The 17,845-nt window shown below is 38.4% G+C and overlaps 1 protein-coding gene across 5 annotated transcripts in view; it reads right to left on the bottom strand.

The window, feature by feature from the left end:
- Positions 1–17,845, bottom strand: part of PPARGC1A (PPARG coactivator 1 alpha) — a 337,407-nt gene that overhangs the window by 138,931 nt on the left and 180,631 nt on the right. The window lies entirely within an intron of this gene.

The following is a 17,845-nucleotide window of genomic DNA, read 5'->3' as shown; positions in this document are numbered from 1 at the left end:
CATATTATAAGAGATGTATCAACTGTGATATCTGCAACAAGTTGCTAGTAAATTCCCAAATAACATAAGGAAATTGACAGTTTATCATTACTGGGCATAAAAAGGTGACCAAGAGCTTTAACATTTTAAGTTTGCTGAATACAGTTCATAGGCACATTTTCCCTCTTACACACAGCAGAAAATTACTGTAGTTTAAGTTTTCTAAATCAAAAAAGAACAGGAAAATACAACCTCGGGAATGTTTCCATACACACTATTTATACAATAACTACATAAGAATATATGTATGCAGAAACTTCTCAAGAAAGAAAGGTGGAAAGCAAAACATATACAGCAGACCACGTATGGGCTAGACATTAAGGTCAGCACTTCATATACCACATCTCAATCAATTTAGTCCTCCAAACTATCCAATAAAGATGACCTGTGTACCCATTTTACAATGGAGAAAAATAAGGCTGGGCAAGGTTTAGAGGGCAGCTGGAAAGAGCATGCAAATCGCTGAAAGTCTTTCTAGGAAGAACTAAAGTTTCATCCATAAGAACAATAATCATCCTCAAATCAAAGCCATAGCAAAGACCCCGGAGGCAACTTTATAACTGAGGGACAGTCTACATAGCTGGAAACCAATATTCCTGGGAATCCTGCCTGCCTAGAGCATTCGTCCAGAAAGCAAAGGGGCCTGCCTAGAATTGCTAATATTTTTCAAGTTAATCATTGTTAACAGGCATTCAATTGCTTGCTTTTAATTCCTAGAGGGACTAATTGATCCTGATACCCCACGTCAGTGTCTAAACACATGCTTTGGGCTTCTGGTTAGAAGCAGAGATTGCGTAGAACACAAAAGTTGGTAACAGGATAGGATATAACAAAGACTTCTATTCTATAAATACTTTAAAATTAAACCTCATTTTGCTCGAAAAAAATGCCACAGTGATGTCCATGTGAACAAAGAACCTTTGAGGAAATAACTAGAGGAAAATCAAGGCAGCTTGAATGTCTCCTAGCATTTATTTTTACTTTTTTAATAAACAAGTTATGATAGACAATCTCAGCAAAAACATCTCTCATCTCCAGTAAAACCTTCTGCAGACCGGCTCTATGGAACTGAGTCAGCCTCTATTTTAATTTGGACCTCAAAATGTGCTTTTGGTGTTTTTCATATTAGAACAAAAAATAATATGAAAATTAATCTGAGTTGCAGTCAATTGGACTAATCAAAACATAAAGCAACAATTGTACTTATTAAGCACAGAGATAAGAGATAATAAAAGGGTGGTTAAAATCTGATTTTGTCTGATGTTCAACTGTGTTGTATTTGTGAATCTACATTTTCATTTACCTTAATTATTCCAGGTTAATTTATCTATAATGCAGACAGTTATTGATTATTTAGATGATAAATGTTCAACAGGATTATCTAGCAATTTTTTTTTTAACTGGAACTGAATAAGGCATACTACATATTGTCAAATTTGGCACTATTTAAAATTTTAAAGTGCTACTGAACTTTAATACATAATATAACATTTCATTTACTAAGAAGGATTTTTTTTTTTTTTTGCACTAGCTGAAGTTAGTAAGGGCCAGGGAAAATTGAGGTACACAAATTGTTAAACTGAAAAAAAAAAAAAGGCAATCAAACTGTTCCCCTGATACTTATTTTTTAGCGCTTGAGTCCTAATTAGCTTAGCTTTTCTCGATCTTAGGGAAACAAAACAAAACAAAACTGTATTTTGCAAATAGTCTCAAAAGGTAACAATAAATAGATATATTTTTTCTTTTTCTTTTTCTTTTTTTTAATACCACCAGGCAGTCTTGGAAGGATTTTTGGTTATTTGACTTGTGTTTCTGTTATGGGTTTTTCCAGTGCTTTGATGTTTGAATTTTGCTCTAACAAAACTGATATGTATATACATATATCCCAAAAATGTCAGAGAGGTAGAAGGGAAATAAATTCTCATCTTAAGAAGCAATTAGCTTTGAGGTCTAAGCTCAATTTTGTGGTGACAGATAAACTCTTACTTTATATTTGCTAGCCCAATTAGACACAAGATTTTTAAGAAAACATCCTTAACCAAGACAACCACTTCTAGGATTGACCTCTACATTTAGCAGCTCAATCGAAAAACAGATGTCAGATACTACTGGTAGGATTATACTGGGTACAATTTTTATACAGAGCAAGCAGGCAATATATATTCAAAACTTTTAAAAACCTCATAGACCTAGAAAATCTACTTCTAGAAATTCATCCTGAGGCAAAAATAAGGGAATGTGTACAGAGATTTTTCATATGAGGATGCCCAATGCGACATTATTTGTATTATTGAAAACTTGAATGCAATGTGAATATCCAACATTAAGTGAGCTGGTTCAATAAATTATAGAGATGTATATACATATATATTTATTTAATGTTATCATTAAAATCTGTTGTAAAATATATTTAATAGCATAATGGGAGAGTGTTCAAAATATATTAGGGTTTAAAATGAAGCTTGAAAAAACTACAATCATGAAAAGTTTACCTGTAAAAATATATCCTCAGAAAGAAGAGGATGAGGAGGAAATATAACAAGCTGTTCGTAGTGGCTGATGGCATTATAAGTACTTTTTAAGTTCCTTTATGTGAGTGTGCCTTTCTGTAATTTTCAAATTTTCTCTTATAAACATGCATGACTTTTATATTCAGAAGAAGAAGAATTATTCAGTTTTGAGAGGAACAGAGAGATTCAGTATTAAAGCCATGCCTGCTTAACATACTGGGAATGTAGCAGATAGAAACAGCTCCTGACGCCCAACATTGTATCTCAAATATTCATCATATATTTAAAATGAAGCCATTTCTGCCTGTCACACCAAGTCCAACAGCTAGTCCACTTAGGATGCAAAGCTCATGAGCAACACTGAGGGAAGTTAGTACCTGGTATACTTAGAAATCCCAGAATTATGGAGAGAAGGAAGCTATCAGCTCCTATCAGCTTGCCTCAGAGGTAGACCCAAAACCACTATCCCCCAGACACCACTACCATCTTCCCTTTGTTTCTCAATCTGAAATTTAATCAATTATTAAGTCAATTTTCTCTTTAAAAATCTTAATTAGCCCGGGTGGGGTTAAAGAAACTTCATTCATTTATACAATAATAAATATTTTCAAGAATGGTATAAATAAACTGGTAAGAATAATTCTCGAGAAGAGGGTCTACCAACTAACTGGGAAAAAAAGGAGGGGCCACCAGCAAAGGCTTAGGGGAAGAGTGTTTAGAGACATGGCTTCCACTGGAGATTATTGAAATTGATTTGATCAGGAAAATGCAGTCCCAATTTCAACCCGGTGACAAGCAAGTAAATTTCTGGAACACAGCCCATCCCTAAATGTGAAACAACCTGTGTAAATGCTGCCATGTTGCAGGCCCATGCTTGGGCAGAAAGCTCATGTTTGGCTTCTCAAATATCACAAGAGGGGATAACTCACTTTCTTTCCCCTGGAAGGTCAACTATATTCATAGGAATGAAAGCTTTATATCAGCCAATTTGATTTCATGTTCTCAAATTTCCTGGGCCTTTTCTGCAGATCATTCTTCCTACACATGGGTGTTCGTTATTTTGACCATTAAGAATATTTGTAAGAAGAGGGGTAATGAGGTTGAAACCAAAATCAGCCAGCCTTATGAGATTTAAGGTGAGTACCGGAGGCTCAAGTTCATCTGACAGGTGGAGTCATTTTGAGGATCTTGATTCAGCCCAAAATGAAAGGAAAATGCATGATAAGAAGAACATGGCCCTCATTCAACTATGTCACTTGCCAGCTCGACTTTGGGTGGTTCATGTAATGATACTGAGCCTTGGTTTCCCTATCTGTCAACAAAGATGGCCAGATTCAATTAAATCAAAGATCTCTGCCAGATCTAAAATGCAGTGATGTGCCTGTCTTGACAGAGACAGACAACTCAGGAAGACTTCTTTGCACAGGGTGAATCCAAATGTCTCATTTCACAAAGATACCGGAAACCAGAGACGTAGTACAAGAAAGGCAACTGGCACTCAGTGTTGCTGAAAGAGCACAGCTTTATCATTTTCCTTGCAATACAGATATTTAACCACTCAACCATTATAGAAAAAGAATACTAGAGAACTTGTGAAATATAATACTTTCAACCACAGGTATTGGCTCGAGAAGATCAGCTTCCTAGAGACCTGCATTTCTTACAAAGTTCAGGTAGCTGCCCAGAGAAACAGTGGGTTTTCATCTTGTTTATCATTAATTCTGGAAAGTAGCACGAGTCATATGTAAGACTGAGTCCCTGCATGCACAGCAAGTGTGAAAACCACACAACTGATGTGGTAGTCATTACATGTGATTTAGAAATGGTGTCACCCAGAGAGAGAAGATTTAGAAAGGAGGGTGGATATTATATTCAGGGTTTTGTAAATAAGAATAAGGTCTATAGCAGCTAAGGAAATGAGAGCTTAAAGTAACATCCTTTCCTCCTAATACGAGAAGACTCTCCTTAAATAAAAAGCTCATTATATTTGGTAAAAGATTGTACATATTTTTAATTTAGAAGGGATCAGCTGAGATATTCAAGTAGGGTGTGGAGGGAGGAAAAAAGGTCATATGCCTAATATTTTACCATAACAGTATTAGCAAATGTATTAAACCAAGACCATATCACAGGACAGCATTTCCTTTTCAACGGTTTCCTTTGTACATACAACTCTATTGAGTGAGAGGTAGAAGATGTATGCTTTGGTGCCACCTAAGACCAACCAGCTTGGAGGTTTTCCTTTAAGGTTGAGTGAATTAGTCACAGGAAAACTAACTTCTCTACCAGAAATTAGGAGAGGGAGCACTGACAACATAGGAGTAAGGAAAGTATGACCAGGTAAATGATAAACCTCAGTCAGGACAATGCCTTGATAAACCCTCAGCCATTCTCACACAATGCTGGGTTCTCACTAGCAGTATTCACTGGCATTACATTCACATTTTCCTGCAACCACGAAGAAGAAGCGATAAGAAAACTAACATAAGAAACCTTGATTCTGTGCTTGTGAGACAATCTGCAAAAAGAGGTTGATGAGAGATCCATTTTAAACAAGTCAAAACCTCTATTATTCTTTGAAGGGTCCAGATTGTACTTTGCACCAAGCAGATGATCAGAGTAAATTCTTTCTCTACCTCTTTTCAAAACAAAAATACATCTTTAACAATTTCTGAGGTGGATTTGTTGTTGTTGTTGTTGTTTTTGAGACAGAGTCTTGCTCTTTTGCCCAGGCTGGAATACAGTGGCACAATCTCAGCTCACTGCAAACTCTGCCTCCCAGATTCAAGCTATTCTCCTGCCTCAGCCTCCTGAGTACCTGGGATTACAGGCGTGCACCACGATGCCCAGCTAATTTTTTTTTTTTTTTGTATTTTTAGTAGAGATGGGGTTTCACCACGTCGGTCAGGATGGTCTCGAACTCCTGACCTGAAGATCTGCCCCCCTTGGCCTCCCAAAGTGCTGGGATTACAGGTGTGAGCCACCGTGCCTAGTCCCTGAGGTGGACCTTTCTACCATCCATGTTAGTAGATCCATTTGCATGCAGGCCATCTAAAAACGGGCCACACCTAACATTTTGTACAGCCATACAAAGCCACTAAGTGGGAACTCCCACCTGGGGCTCTCCTGTGGGTATGTTCAGCTTATGTGCTCTCTTTGTCTTCTCTATGACATCATTCAATGTCACTTATTACGTAAAACCACAGGACAGGAGTGATTTCCCGCGTTGTGTTATGCTCTGTAACTGCTGACGCACCATATTTCAGCTTTGTTATTTTGTTTTAGCCCGAATCACACAAAACTATAGCTAATAATTTTCTAGGAAAAAAGCAATTTAAATAGTAATTAATGTGAAATAAACCTATTCATTCCACTTAGAGTATTATGGTTGTTAGGGATTTTATACTTGAAAGTATGGCCAAATATATCAATGAGAATTAATGAACTTCTGCTACACACCAAAATGTAGATAAATCCCAGAAATGTAATGTGAAGCAAAGGAAGCCAGACACACATGAAAAGTGCATATGTTATAATTCCATTTCTATAAAGCACAGAAACATATTTAACCTAGGTGGCTACAAATCAGATGAGAGTTTGCCCTGGGTGGTGGTTTGGGGCAGGGCAGGGAGAACCACAGTCAAGGGGGAAGAGGCTCCAGCAAGCTAGTTAGGTTTCTTTCTTGCTATCTGTGCTGGTTACATGGGTACCTTGTTACTGAAAATTCACTGAGATAAACTCTTATGATATATGTACTTTTCAGTACCACATACTTCGATAACAAGTTTAAAATGCATAGAAAAGAAAGAGAAATAAATGTTCTTATACCATAAATTTTTGAAGTTTGCTGCCTGTCAAAAAAAAAAAAAAAAAAATTCCAAATGTCCAACTTACCTCCTTAAAGGGGCCCTTAAACCACTTAGACAAACAGCCTTGGAGCAGAAATCAAAGGACTTGATGTCTAGGTTTGTTTGTCTGACCTTGGACAAAGCCACTTTAACTTTCTCGATCTATTTCCTCATCTATCAAAAAATGGAATAGGATTACATATTCTCTGTATTTATTTATTGAATAAGTGAAGTGAAGGAACATTACAACTCTAAAATTTTAGTCTTTCTTCTTGGTTCAAAACTCATTATAGAACGATGTCATTGACTTGGTTGGAAAATGTGTCTTTCTTCTCCAAGAGCGTGGAATTCGGGGTCAGACAATGTAGATCTGTTACTTATTATCTATCTGTAGGAACTCTAGACAGTTACCTAAACTGTCTGAACCTCAAGCACTTCATCTACAAAAATGGAAATATAAATGCCTATTTTACAAGGCTCATGTTAAGATTAAAGAAAATGTGTATAAGCCAAGTGGTTGGCATATAATAGCTACTCCATAATGATGCCTGCCATTCATGTTTGACTACTTAAAACTCAATGTAAAATCAAGCAACATTACAGTAGATGCAAGTGTTTGCTCTTCACCTGCCTTCCTCACCTAAGAAAAATAAAGATTTGGAAACCAAGCACATCAGATGTTGTCTTTAAGTCCTATAGGAAGTTGACTTTCTATGAGGGACAGTGTTATCACAAGTTGCAGGAATGCCGGTGCCTGTTTGTTTCTCTACTTACCTAAAGAAAAGTCAAAACCAGCCTCATGCCAGTCCTGAGCTGGCACTACATCTAAAGAGACCAGAAGCAGCAAGTGAAGAAAACAGTTTTTGTTTCCATTAGGCTGGCCACAAAGTTATTTGAGCCAAAAGTCTTTCAAGAATTTCTCTGTTAAGAAATAAGAAATCCAGCTGGGTGCGGTGGCTCACGCCTGTAATCCCAACACTTTAGGAGGCTGACGTGGGTAGATCTGGTGAGGTCAGGAGTTCGAGACCAGCCTGACCAATATGGTGAAACCTGGTCTCTATTAAAAATATAAAAATTAGCCAGGAAGCTGGGCGCAGTGGCTCATGCCTGTAATCCCAGCACTTTGGGAGGCCGAGGCAGGCAGATCACAAGGTCAGGAGATCGAGACCATCTTGGCTAACACGGTGAAACCCCATATCTACTAAAAGAAATACAAAAAATTAGCCAGGCGTGGTGGCAGGCACCTGTAGTCTCAGCTACTAGGGAGGATGAGGCAGAAGAATGGCGTGAACCTGGGAGGCGGAGCTTGCAGTGAGCCGAGATCGTGCCACTGCACTCCAGCCTGGGCGACAGAGCAAGACTCCGTCTCAAAAAAAAAAAAAAAAAAAAAGTAGCTGGGCATGGTGGCATGTGCCTGTAGTCCCAGCTACTCTGGAGGCTGAGGCAGGAGAATCGCTTGAATGCAGGAGGTGGAGGTTGCAGTGAGCCGAGATTGTGCCACTGCACTACAGCCTAGGCAACAGAGTAAGACTCCGTCTCAGAAAAAAAAAAGAAAAAAGAAAAGAAATAAGACATCCATATGGTGCATGAAAACTGACAAGACAGGATGAGCTTGGGACAATGAGAGGAACCACAAAGTATCAAATTGTGTTTTAAATGATGATATCTGAAATACACACAGAGGGAAGAAGGGAAAACAGCCACAGGACAAAACAATTCAATATAAAGTCCATTGCACCACCAGTGGGCTATCAACTAAATTGTCTTAGCATTCACACTTCTCACAAATTCGTGATCAATCATATAATCGCTTCTTAAATTGATAAATGACATAAAGGATACGTTATATTTTGTCTTAGATATTTAAGGGTTTTTTTTTTTTCTTTAAAGCAATTTTGTGTGTAGTGAAATGCTGGCAAGTTGCTATCTAAGTCCAAAACTATGCCAGCCAACACAGTAGCCAATAGCCACATATATGGCTACTGAGAACTTAAAATGTGTCCAAACAAAAATTGAGATGTTCTACAGATATAAAATATACCTGGAATTTCAATCTGAATACAAAAAATAGAATGTAAAATATTTCATTAATAACTTAGAGTTATATGTTAATATTTTGAATATATTAAGTCAAAGACATTAAAATTAAATTTACCTTTTTAAAAATGTAGTTACTTTACAATTTAAAATTAGATGAGTGGTGTGCCTAGTATTCCTATTTAACAGTGCAAAACTTTAAAGTTTTGCATTTGGTCTTCAAGTAACCTATATCATAGATGCATATAAAATTTATAAAATCAGGAAATTTCAGAATTATTAAGGGAAAGTAAAGCAGAGCCTCAGCAATGCACAACTCCAGGGGGCGCTACTCGCATCACAGTCTGTCAGAAGTGATCCTCAGGACTTCACAGGGCTCAGCCTGCATGGCCCTGTATTGAATGCTGTACAATCCATTCTCCCTATAAAATCAGCAATCCCTTCTAGAACATCCCTGGGGCAATCCCATAAAACTGTTCAGCACCCTCCACATCTTTTGCAAAACATATAGAGAGTAATAAGACAAAAATATATAAAGTGAGTGGAGAATAGAGCTGACCGTACTCTAGGATGCAGAAGATGGTCAGAGCAACACGAAGTATGCAAAGTCTGAGATCTATACAAGGATGCAGTGTTCTCAAGAAGGATGTTTCCTTCCTAGAGACTAGAGGCATTTTTCAGAGGGTAACATTCACTTTAATTACAAAATGCACCCGCCTCTCTCTTCCAAGGGAGAAAAGCCTGTTGTTGCATTTATAATGTAGCTTTAGTTTTTGATGCCAAAAATGATTCAGTAAACACAGTCATGTTATGGTATACTATTTCTTATTCAGTACTCAAATTAATCTCAACGCAGTGCTGGCATTAATTCAATTTGATGCCTGTACTTAGGATTTCACATAGGTGCCTTCATCCAATTCTTCTTTGCAACTAATAAAATCTTAATTCATGGTAATATATTTATTTCTAGTTCAGTTCATGTTAAGGAGTGCAGCACTTTACAGAAAACTAATTAATATCAATCATATATTATAACACTTTTAATGGTTCATAGGAAAATCCTACACTGGGGGAAAGATTAGATGAACCAAGGGGTCTTAGCCCATCCTATTTACTCTATTTTTAGGACTTGAGAAAAAAATATCAAGCATCTTTTCAAATACAAATTTAATTGAAGGTGTGCATCATAGGACAGCTGGGAATTAAGAACCGGGTTCTTATCCCTAAAAGGAAATTGATTTGATGTGGCCCAAGAATGTAATTTACACCCTCAGACTCTGTTTTCCACCTATTTTGTGTAATAACCATATAATTTGCAGTTGGTGAAGATATTTAAATGGAGATGCATGGCATTATTAAAATAATGAACAACTTCACTAATAGCAAGCCTCCTGCAACTGTTGGTAACAATTCTACTTTTACTTAATGTTTGAGTAGTGTTGAGAGCATCGTATTTCTGGAGATTGTACACATAGCCAGCAGGATAGTTTAAGTGTGAATTCTTGACTATGAGTGCCTGGAGTCATGCAATACAGTGGTCCTCACATTTCCTTAAGGAGCTACATTTACAAAGCTGAATTCTCCCCCAGAAAACTGGAGCAGTGGATTACACAACTCTAAAAATCTTTAAAAATAAAAATAAAAAATAAAAAGCATGCACTAGATCACTTGAAATGCATGGTCATAATATCCAGTCTTTCCAAATTAGGCATTTTATTCACTCTACAACAAATTCTCCACACTGACAAACGAACAGCTTTAAAAAAAATGAAGTATACTACACACTTATCTCTCTCTTTTTAGCAATCTACATACAAAACCTCCAAATCTGGTATACACACATTTACGTATCTTTAAAAGCCCTCATCACCAGAAATAAAACAAAACCCCACCTACCAATAGCATAAAGCCTCCTAGGTGCAGAGATAACGCCTCCTGATACTCACTTTCAAAACTGAATCCATAGATGATAACCCCAACATGTGTGTCATTCATTTTACTGCAGTGCAAATACTGGTATGATGAGATGAGGGAACACTCACAACAAGGGCTTCGGCAGGCCACTTTTTAATTCACAAGGGCATGGTGACGTGGGAGGGCACCTCAGAGTCACTGCTAAATGAACTCCACAATAGGGCACAAATCTGAAACCCAATCTTAGCCAGATACGAACGTAAGAGCAAATATGTACAGTATCATGTGCTTTCCAGCAGCCCTGTGTCTCGAGGGAGCTCTCTGACATCAGCAGTTGAGACAGGTGGTTCCCTTTCCAACTGTGGAAAATAAAACCCTAGTGCAGAGGCACTAAGTAAATATAGCAGTACTGTAATTTTTCCTTGGTGCACCCTCCCTGTGATTTCTGTCCTATGATGACACTTTATCCCAGGAACCCATTCAGGACATGCATCCATGCCCATAACTGACTAAACATTTGCAAACTGGTTAATATTGACATTAAAGAGAGCGTAGAAGACTCTGTTTCATGGCCCCGGTTGGTAGAGCTAGGGTTTTCCTCCTCTCATTTATTTGGAATACATTGTCAAGTGGCTGCTCAAAACTTTACTGAACTATTTCACCCTTTGTCCCCTGTTATCAATACAACCCAACAGAATGACAGACAAGAGTCAGACCATCTTAAAATCACATGCACAGAGCAGGTCAATACCAATCATATCTAGTTTAAGTCTGAGAGCTAAAATCAGCTGAGATGTACTAAGCCCTTTGTGGTCACAACTATTTGCTTTTGAATTTAAGAATTACTCACAGAATGGCACCCCATAACGTGTGTATAAAATTACTTAATTCAGCTTCTATTTCCCTTTCTGAACATAGACACTTTTACACTCTGACAGCCGCTGGCTCTTAAAGCATTCTCCTTTTTGTTGTATCTCCTTAGAAACACAAATCTTGTTCCCTGGCAGCGGTGGCGCTAAGTGCTGTACCACATGCCCAAACTAGTTCTCCCTCGCAGCTTTAATTCACAGTAAGTGGCATGAAAGGAGGTCAACCCTTCTCAAAAAACACTCAGAGTTCTTTTCGACTTCAGAATCTATTTCGGAAAGCCCCACTCCCTAGTATGTAAAGAGCAGCTTCCCATTTTGAAATTCTGGCCATAGCTATTGACAACTTTATGGAATGGTCCACAAAAGGGCAAACATAGGGATATGATCACACTTTCAACCCTTGATCTTAATTCTCTGTGGATTCTGGAAATGATGTCAGACAAGGAAGTCAATAACTGCCATCCACTCTTCGCCCCCCAGATAACCCTTTTCATTTGAAAACTACTTATGGCATGCATACATGTTATGGCTTTTCTTCCCTGAGGTGTTCATTGAATGCTTAACTCAATAATGCCATCTTAATCCTGAAAGTTTCCATGGTGACCTACAACTGTAATAAACAAATCTAAGGCATGGAAAATGAAGTCAGGTCCTCTTTTTTTCCCCGTTCTTCTTCACCTTTACAAATGCAGCCTTCTCTGCTTCTCTAAGTTCATAGTTCATAGATTTGGGGGCTAGAATAAAAATAAAAATAGTAATACAGAAATAACATCCAGCATTTGGTGAATGCTTACTGTATGTCAAATGCTGTGCTGAGTAGTTCTGTAGATTATCTCATTTAATCCTTACACTAACAGTAGAAGTAAGTATTATTACTAATCTGATTCTAGGGACAAAATCACTGAAGTTGAGAAAGGTTAAGCAACTTTTCTAAAGACAAAAAGCTTGTAAGTGGGAGACCAGAAACTTCAAGACAGTCTTATTTGACTTCAAACATTTTGTTCTTAATGATCGGGCTATGCAGAAAAATAGCATTTTTTGCTTGTGCCCAACAGTCGCATAACTTAGACACGTAGGAGTCTCTTCACAAATCAGAAGGGAACCACAGCTTCATGTTCAGCAGGAAGATAAAAACACCACACACATCCAGCTAAAATCACCAGGGAAATTAGGAAAAGGCAGGACTCAAAGATGAGCACAGCCAACACATGGCACCCTGCTCTGATCAAAAGAAGCCTTACAACAAGTGTCTCTAAATTTGATCTGACATACCATTTAAAAGAGTGCACTTTTCTTTGCAGATCAACCTCTACAGCTAACTTGGGGTGTCTGATTCAGGTCACTGAAGCACACCCCCAAGGAGAAGAAACACTTATTATAATGCCACCCTTCTCCTTAAATGAAATGAAGGCTCCTTTTGAAGATAGCAATTCCACACAAAGGCCAGAGTAAAACACATATTTTGACCACACGAAAAATCTTATTATAAAGATGTTTTCCAGCTGGGTGCGGTGGCTCATGCTTGTAATCCCAGCACTTTGTGAGGTCAAGGCGGGAGGATCACTTGAGATCAGGAGTTCAAGACCAGCCTGGCCAACATGGTGAAACCCTGTATCTACTAAAAATACAAAAATTAACTGGGGATGGTGATGCGTGCCTGTAATCCCAGCTACTCAGGAGGCTGAGGCATGAGAATCGCTTGAACCCAGGAAATGGAGGTTGCAGTGAGCCTTGATAGTGCTACTGCACTCTAGCCTGGGTATTGAAGTGAGACCCTGTCTCACACACACACAAAAAAGAAGATATTTTCCATGCTACAAATGTGTTTCCATGAAGTACATACAGTATGTTTATCTAATCTAGAACAGACCTTAACAAATAGACTTTAACTTTGCCTCTTAGCATCAATAGTAGAATTAACTTCCAATAGATATTTTGCAGCCTGTGCTTGGAAATGTAGTCAAATATGAAAAGGGTCACATGGATTAAGGTCACTCAAAACTCACTGTGGTGCCAGCCTTCAGAAAGTGGGGCTAAAATATGTGGCTTTCTAATCTCCTCTGATTTAGGAAATATGAATAAAACAAACTCCACTAAATTTATTTCCAAAAATGTAGGCTTTGGGAACTTTGTGGCTCTGATTTAGGAGTAATCATAGCTAAGCTCCAGAGTACCTGGGTCACCTGGCAGTCTGGCGAGCTATCACTCAAGGGGGCAGTTTCCAAAGTAAATGGCCCAGAACACAAAACCAGAAGAGACTGCCTCTCCTGGTATCTTTACACTTTCTGGAGCTAGAAGAACAAAGGCCATCAGGGATGACCTATGGCTATTCAGAGTAGACCCATGAATATTAATTCTGAAACCCCTATTGCCACCATCACCATCACACCTAAAAAAACAAACAAGGAAGAACGAAACATAAACCACTGATTATAACCGAGTAGCAATGAAAGTTGCATGCATTGATTCTGTAATAGTTTGAGTTCTGACGCAAAGGTAGTGATTTAGTTTTTAAAACTAACTTTGTAAGAAAGCATTAAGTTTACATTCATCACCCTTTCTCGATTTGCAAATTATGCATTTAAAGACACAGACCTCAAAGCAGAATTAGAACTCAGTCACATGCAGAATACGTTGGTTGTGAAGGCTGTGCATTCAGTAAGGAGTCCCAGAGACACAAACCTGAATGTGAAGTCCACTTCAGTACACCCTACCTCAATACCACTAGTTAAGCTGCTTAACTTTTCTGATTCTTTATTTTTCCATCTCGAAAATGGGGATAATATCTACCTCACAGACTAAACATGGGAATTCAAGAGGACTAAGTAAATGGTTGTAGATGAGGAGCCTTTCAGAGCGCCTGCTCTGCAGTTCCCACTATATAAATGCCCTTTTCTACTTTGTTTGAGTGTCTCAGCTTCAGTTAGCTTTCTGTTCTCCTAACCTTTCCTCTTCCTCCTTACTTGGGGCATTTTAAAATAAAATGCACACACTAAGATTTCTGCATGTTTTATCCCACGAAGTGGGTGTTGGGACTTAGGAATGCACAAACATGTATGGGAAGCAGCGGCTCGTGTTTCCCTCTCCGTGGGTGCCTTGTGCACATGGAGAAGGAAGAAAGAAGAAAACTGTTTGGAGCACAGAGTGAGCCTCTAAAATCAATGTGTAAGAGAGGCATTTTTTAAGATTAAAGATTTGTATGAAAAAAATTGAAAACTTTGAAATGGACAAAGTGATATTTGAATTCACTACCGATGCTTCGTCATAGTATGTTGGGGCACATGTTTGTGGAAAAGTACAGTGCACATTGCCACCAAATGTAACTCTTTAAGAGAATGAGTGACAGTGTCTGCATTTTCCAATTTCAAGTGCCTCTTTAGGTATTTATAGGCAAAATCATCAAGAATTAACTGAAAAATTAAAATTTTGAAAATTCCAAAAATAGGTGAAATGCAGTAATTTCTCACTCAGAATAAAAAGAAAACTTGTAAGTTAGAGTACTTATATGTACTGAAGCTTTCTTTGAATATCTGTATCATAAAACTACTCTATAACTACCCAAAGTTGAAAATAAGTAAAATAAATTGGTGACATAGGAGAGAAGAAATGTCAGCATAAAATTCATAGATTATATCTCTAAATATTATAAGTAGCCACCACCACTCAAAAGGAGAATAGGGAACAGGAAAAAAAAAAACCACCCTACTTGGAAAATTATCCAGAGAAATATATCTCTTCAATTCATGTGTACAGTGGTTATTTATGTCTCAGACAATAACTTTAGATACGTCAAAGGGTGCAGAACAGACTTTGTTCTTCCCTACATGAACTCTGCCTATGAAATCCTAAATGTTTACAGTCTTTCTACCTTATAAAGTTGATCCTAAACAATTAAAATTAAAACTAAAAATCCTTGATAAAAGGCTCCACTGGGGTCCAATAACTCCTTTAGCTCCATGATGCCAGGACAAAGACAGAGACACACACCACAAGCTCTCTACACATGGGTGCATGTGTGGGAATGTGTGTATCTGCAAATGTGTAGAACACAAGATAAAAGTGGAAACCTCAATCAGAATTTACTACACTCCAAATGACAGTTCAGCAACATCCCAGGTGCTTAACTTGTGTGAGATTTTATTGCTGTCTTCTCCGAAGCTGCTTACAGTCTAAGAGTAAACAGAAGATCCAACATGTAATCAATCAAAATATCCACATGTGACTACTACAATAGTTGAGTGCATTGATGGAGAAGTGGTGGGGATCAGCCAGGGTCTTGAAAACAGATCTAATCAATCTCCAAAACATCCTAGAATGAGTATGCCAGTCAGGCCCTATGAAGACTTTTATAGGTCCCTGACCCATACGTAATTTGAAATAAAAACTAGACTCATTATTAAATAATGTATGTGTAGAGACAGTAAAGTTCTAATATTTGTCATAATAGCAGCTACAATTATTACTTTAAAAGATCAAATATAATAGTCTTTTAAGGAAAAAAGACTGGTGCCCTATGTTGGGCTCATGCATTGCTGGATGCCTTAATCACGAGGTTAGCATAGTACTGACTAATCCTGCGTGGATGCCAACGTACAGATACAGGAAAATAGGTATGGTTTGCCAAGACCTTGCTTATTCATTCATAGCCCCTCCAATAAAAGTTCTGGGATCCAGAACAAATGGTTACAAGAGTCATACTTGGCCAGAGAAGAACACATGGATTCCTCCGGCTTTTGAGGGATGCCTGCTGGGACCCCAGGAAAGTGAAAGGCAGAAGGAGGAGGGATGATGAGGGCAAGACAGCATTCCCTTTGACATGAGGCCAATCTGGAGGCAGAACCAGGCTGTGACACTTCCTAACTCTTTGAAATGGGCCAAGACCCTGAATGTCCCTGGGCCTCTATAAAAGAGAGATGAAACCACTGTCCTTATCAGTGTATAAGGATCAGATACCTAGCTTGGCACCTAGTAGACATTTGGTAAATGTTAGTTCTTCTCAATACTAAGGAGGCTAGAAAACAGAAAGTCCTAGTGACAAATGATGAATCATACCAGGTCCAATGTTAGCTGCTAAGGGAAATACAAAGAAATATGAAAGGTAGTGGGAGCCAAGATTTGGCTCTCAACCAGGTGGTAGAATGCAGCTGCTAATGTGATTTTATTGTGAAAATTGTTCTTTAATCCATAAAATAGCAGCAAGTCACTAGAAGACCAGAGACATAAAATCAAGACTAGTTTACAATGAAAATAGGCATGTATATTTTATACATATGTATATGTGTGTGTGTATATATATATATATGTATTTTTTTTTTTTCTTTTTGAGACAGAGTCTCGCTCTGTCGCCCAGGCTGGAGTGCAGTGGCCCAATCTTGGCTCATTGCCACCTCCGCTTCCCGAGTTCAAGTGATTCTCCTGCCTCAGCCTCCCATGTAGCTGGGATAAGAGGTAGGTGCCACCATGCCGGCTAATTTTTGTATTTTTAGTAGAGATGGGGTTTCACCATATTGGCCATGCTGGTCTTGAACTGCTGACCTCATGATCCGCCTGCCTCCGCCTCCCAAAGTGCTGGGATTACAGGTGTCAGCCACCGTGCCCGGCCGTCTATTTTATATTTTATACCCATTACTATTTAAAGTGCTTTACACTTATTATCTTATGAAATGGCAACTATTGTTATCTCTCTTTTTTCAGATGGAGAAACTGAGGCAGAGAATTAAGTAACTTGCTCAGGGTTATACATGTAACATGCAGGAAGGGTCACACTTGTACCTGGGCAGCCTGGTTCCAGAGTTCATGCCCTCCCCTCCCCTCAACCCCCACCCAAACAGCCTCGCTCTAACGTCTGCCAAAGTTTTAAATCTTTACTGCTTAAAACTGAGTGAAGCACTAAAGCAGCACAGTTGAGTAAGACCTGGCTCCTGGTCTCCCTGCGGCCCACAGCCCAAAAGAGAAAATGGAATCAGTGAGTCTGGAGTAATAGAGAAATCTACAGGACATAGTGAAATGCTACAGAGAAACCCAGGCTGCCTGGAATAAAGTGGAGAAGGAGAAGCAGGTGTTAGCAGAACGGTATTCCTCCCCCCTTCCCTACTTTGACATCAACCTACCTGTCCCTAGCATAGCACTGGGCACATTCAGGAAAAATGATCACCTTTGTCATCTTTGGATAATCAAGATAGCATTTTCCACTCATCTTATTTACAAATATAAACAAAATAGAATCTATCCCCATAAGGTGTCACCAATCTTCAGGGGGCAGAGATGCGAACACAAATACTTCTAATATGCATCCCCATGGTTTATGGCTATGACCTGAGATCCTGAGATGACAGATACAATATAGAGCTAGAGTCCTGACATAATCACACCATCAACTTCTGAGAATTAACTGATGATTTTCCTAATGGATCATGAGTTTGAAGTATTTGCTGTTAATTGTTGATAAACTGAGATAAACAAGCATACATTTATCCAGGAAACACATGTTAAATTATAATTAGGGAATAACTTTCCAATTGGACAAGAAATTGACAGTGTCCATCAAGGACTAGAGAAATTGTGACAAGTCAATATGAATTTCACCAAGAAATACATATACATATATATATACACATATATATGTATA

The sequence above is a fragment of the Hylobates moloch genome, unplaced genomic scaffold, assembly GCF_009828535.3.
Source record: "Hylobates moloch isolate HMO894 unplaced genomic scaffold, HMol_V3 SCAFFOLD_17, whole genome shotgun sequence".
Lineage (NCBI taxonomy): Eukaryota > Metazoa > Chordata > Mammalia > Primates > Hylobatidae > Hylobates > Hylobates moloch.
This window is presented reverse-complemented; position numbering and strand designations above follow the sequence as displayed.